Below are 5,000 nucleotides of genomic sequence, written 5' to 3' on the forward strand. Positions count from 1 at the left end.
TTTATTTTCTTTGGAGTGGGCCACCCGGAGGTGGAGAGCGACCCGCAGACGAAGCACGGCCAGGGGCCGCCGGATGCCGCCCATGGCGGGCGCTCCCACTCCTCTGACACCTGCGAAGCAGCAAAGTGCTCCTTTTCGATTCCTTCCGCCACCCGGAGGTGGAGCGCGGACCCAGCCACCGCGCCGGAGCGAGCAGCAGCCTCGCTCCGAGTGTGCGCCCGCAGACGAAGCACGGCCAGAGGCCGCCGGATGCCGCCCATGGCGGGCGCACACACTTTTCTGACACCTACGAAGCACCCAAGTGCTGCTTTTTGGGATTCGCCACCCGGAGGTGGAGCGCGGACAAAGCCACCGCGCCTAGTGTGCACCCGCAGACGAAGCACGGCCAGAGGCCGCCGGATGCCGCCCATGGCGGGCGCACACACTCTTCTGACACCTTCGTAGCACCAAAGTGCTGCTTTTTGGGATTCGCCACCCGGAGGTGGAGCGCGGACAAAGCTACCGCGCCGGAGCGAGCAGGAGCCTCGCTCCGAGTGTGCACCCGCAGACGAAGCACGGCCAGAGGCCGCCGGATGCCGCCCATGGCGAGCGCACACACTTTGCGGACACCTCGGATTGGCCACCCGGAGGTGGAGAGCGACCCGCAGACGAAGCACGGCCAGGGGCCGCCGGATGCCGCCCATGGCGGGCGCTCTCGCTCCTCGGACAGCTCCATCGGCGCAGCATGGCGCTCGCGGTCGTCATTACCCGCTGGCGAGGCGCGGCCAGGGCCGCCAGGCGTCGCCTATCGCGTGCGCAAACTCCCAGCAAGCACCAACGTGCTCCTTTGGATGTTGTCATCCGGAGGTGATAGCGCGGCCCGGGCCGCCTGACGCGGCCCATCGCGGGCGCTCCTCGTCGGACACCTGCGTCACACAGCCTGGGTGCCAGCTGTGGAGTGACACTTGGAGAAAAAGAAGCACAAGTCACTCATATCAAAGTTCCCGTTCCCTTTTGTTTGTGTCACGCTTGGAAATGCTTGAGAGGTGACACTTTGTCAAAATTGCAGCTGGTGTCTCATCATCATCATCACCGCTGCTCATCAGCCTTCCTTGGATGCCTGCCATGCACGCGGCCCAACGGGGCACTCAGATGGGGTGGGCAGCCCGGACCGCCTTGCGCGGCCCAACACGGGCGCCCAGGGGGACGCGGAAACCCGTTTTAGAAAATAACCTCCAGGGGTTTTCCAAGAGCGGCACAGCCCCAGCTCACGTCCGTGTTTCAGTGCGTCAAAAGCGGATTCAAAAGTGTGCTTTTCTCGGTACTTCCCCTGGAGGTCAGTGTTTCTAAAAACTGGGTTTCCGAAATCGTGCTGGAGGTGTTTTGGTCAACCAGGAAAAATGGCATTTACGGGAGAGGGTAAAGTATACCCCCCCCCCCCTCTCGGCTGATTTACCCTCTCCCGTAAACGCGTTTTTTCCTGGTCGACCAAAACACTCATTGACTCCCATTCATTTGACACTTTGTCATTTTTTCAGCACTTTTTTCGCGCATTGGGTACTCCGCCCATTCACTCCCATTCATTTGACACTTTGTCGTTTTTCCAGACCTTTTTTCACGCATTGGGTACTCCGCCCATTCACTCCCATTCATTTGACACTTTGTCGTTTTTTCAGCACTTTTTTCGCGCATTGGGTACTCCGCCCCATTCACTCCCATTCATTTCACACTTAGAAAAATCATCCGAGCGGCTCTCCACGCATTTTATAGCCGCTTTGGGGCTCCAGCCGCCTCGGCCTTCATTTCTGACTAGGCTCGTGTGGACTTTGTCGTTTTTTCAGCACTTTTTTCGCGCATTGGGTACTCCGCCCCATTCACTCCCATTCATTTCACACTTAGAAAAATCATCCGAGCGGCTCTCCACGCATTTTATAGCCGCTTTGGGGCTCCAGCCGCCTCGGCCTTCATTTCTGACTAGGCTCGTGTGGACTTTGTCGTTTTTTCAGCACTTTTTTCGCGCATTGGGTACTCCGCCCCATTCACTCCCATTCATTTGACACTTTGAAAAATCATCCGAGCGGCTCTCCACGCATTTTATAGCCGCTTTGGGGCTCCAGCCGCCTCGGACTGCATTTCTGACTAGGCTCGTGTGGACTTTGTCGTTTTTTCAGCACTTTTTTTACACATTGGGTACTCTGCCCCATTCACTCCCATTCATTTGACACTTTGAAAAATCATCCGAGCGGCTCTCCACGCGTTTTATAGCCGCTTTCAGACTCCTGCCGCCTCGCCTGCACTTCCGCCTCGGTCCGTTAGGATTTAGGCCTTTTTTCAGCACTTTTTCTCCGTTCCTCCGGGGCGACAGCGGCTCTCCACGCATTTTATAGCCGTTTTCAGACTCCTGCCGCCTCGCCTGCACTTCCGCCTAGGTCCGTTAGGATTTAGGCCTTTTTTCAGCACTTTTTCTACGTTTCTCCGGGGCGACAGCGGCTCTCCACGCTTTTTATAGCGGTTTTCAGACTCCTGCCGCCTCGCCTGCACTTCCGCCTAGGTCCGTTAGGACGTGGGCCTTTTTTCAGCACTTTTTCTCCGTTTCTCCAGGGCGACAGCGGCTCTCCACGCTTTTTATAGCCGCTTTGGGGCTCCAGCCGCCTCGGCCTGCATTTCTGACTAGGCTCGTGTGGACTTTTTCAGCACTTTTTTTGTGCATTGGGTACTCTCGCCCATTGACTCCCATTCATTTGACACTTTGTCATATTTTCAGCACTTTTTTGGCGCATTGGGTACTCTCGCCCATTGCCTCCCATTCATTTGACACTTTGTCATATTTTCAGCACTTTTTTGGCGCATTGGGTACTCTCGCCCATTGACTTCAATGCATTTACTGCAACTCCTGCCTGTGTCCGCCAGAGGGCGTCTGGCTTAACAGCGGCTCTCCACGCTATTTCTATCCGCTTTGAGGCTCCAGGCAGCTCGGCCTGGGTTTCTGAATTTCTCCCTTGACACTTTGTTACTTTTTCACCTTTTTTCTCATTTCATCCAGGGACACAGCGGCTCTCCACAGACTTTCCCGCGGCCCCTGGGCTCCAGGACCCTAGGCATGGGTTTCTGCCTAGCTCCCTTGACACTTTGCCATTTTTTCACCCTTTTTCTCATTTCATCCAGGGCAACAGCGGCTCTCCACAGACTTTCCCGCGGCCCCTGGGCTCCAGGACGCTCGGCATGGGTTTCTGAATTTCTCCCTTGACACTTTGCCATTTTTCCACCCTTTTTCTCAATTCATCCAGGGCAACAGCGGCTCTCACAGGCTTTAGAACCGCCCCTGGGCTCCAGGCAGCTCGGCATGGGTTTCTGCCTAGCTCCCTTGACACTTTGCCATTTTTCCACCCTTTTTCTCATTTCATCCAGGGACACAGCGGCTCTCCACAGACTTTACAGCCGCCCCTGGGCTCCAGGACCCTAGGCATGGGTTTCTGAATTTTTCCCTTGACACTTTGCCATTTTTTCACCCTTTTTCTCATTTCATCCAGGGCAACAGCGGCTCTCACAGACTTTAGAAACGCCCCTGGGCTCCAGGACCCTAGGCATGGGTTTCTGCCTAGCTCCCTTGACACTTTGCCATTTTTTCACCTTTTTTCTCATTTCATCCAGGGACACAGCGGCTCTCCACAGACTTTCCCGCGGCCCCTGGGCTCCAGGACCCTAGGCATGGGTTTCTGCCTAGCTCCCTTGACACTTTGCCATTTTTCCACCCTTTTTCTCATTTCATCCAGGGACACAGCGGCTCTCCACAGACTTTGCAGCCGCCCCTGGGCTCCAGCCAGCTCGGCCTGAGTTTCTGAATTTCTCCCTTGACACTTTGCCATTTTTTCACCCTTTTTCTCATTTCATCCAGGGACACAGCGGCTCTCACAGACTTTAGAACCGCCCCTGGGCTCCAGGACCCTAGGCATGGGTTTCTGCCTAGCTCCCTTGACACTTTGCCATTTTTTCACCCTTTTTCTCATTTCATCCAGGGACACAGCGGCTCTCCACAGACTTTGCAGCCGCCCCTGGGCTCCAGGCAGCTCGGCCTGGGTTTCTGAATTTCTCCCTTAACACTTTGCCATTTTTTCACCTTTTTTCTCATTTCATCCAGGGACACAGCGGCTCTCCACAGACTTTGCAGCCGCCCCTGGGCTCCAGCCAGCTCGGCCTGAGTTTCTGAATTTCTCCCTTGACACTTTGCCATTTTTTCACCCTTTTTCTCATTTCATCCAGGGACACAGCGGCTCTCACAGACTTTAGAACCGCCCCTGGGCTCCAGGACCCTAGGCATGGGTTTCTGCCTAGCTCCCTTGACACTTTGCCATTTTTTCACCTTTTTTCTCATTTCATCCAGGGACACAGCGGCTCTCCACAGACTTTGCAGCCGCCCCTGGGCTCCAGGCAGCTCGGCCTGGGTTTCTGAATTTCTCCCTTAACACTTTGCCATTTTTTCACCTTTTTTCTCATTTCATCCAGGGACACAGCGGCTCTCCACAGACTTTGCAGCCGCCCCTGGGCTCCAGCCAGCTCGGCCTGAGTTTCTGAATTTCTCCCTTGACACTTTGCCATTTTTTCACCCTTTTTCTCATTTCATCCAGGGACACAGCGGCTCTCACAGACTTTAGAACCGCCCCTGGGCTCCAGGACCCTAGGCATGGGTTTCTGCCTAGCTCCCTTGACACTTTGCCATTTTTCCACCCTTTTTCTCATTTCATCCAGGGACACAGCGGCTCTCCACAGACTTTGCAGGCGCCCCCGGGCTCCAGGAAGCTCGGCCTGGGTTTCTGAATTTCTCCCTTGACACTTTGCCATTTTTTCACCTTTTTTCTCATTTCATCCAGGGACACAGCGGCTCTCCACAGACTTTGCAGCCGCCCCCGGGCTCCAGGCAGCTCGGCCTGGGTTTCTGAATTTCTCCCTTGACACTTTGCCATTTTTTCACCTTTTTTCTCATTTCATCCAGGGACACAGCGGCTCTCCACAGACTTTGCAGC

The sequence above is a fragment of the Dunckerocampus dactyliophorus genome, unplaced genomic scaffold (genome assembly GCF_027744805.1).
Source record: "Dunckerocampus dactyliophorus isolate RoL2022-P2 unplaced genomic scaffold, RoL_Ddac_1.1 HiC_scaffold_34, whole genome shotgun sequence".
NCBI classification, from domain to species: Eukaryota; Metazoa; Chordata; class Actinopteri; order Syngnathiformes; family Syngnathidae; genus Dunckerocampus; species Dunckerocampus dactyliophorus.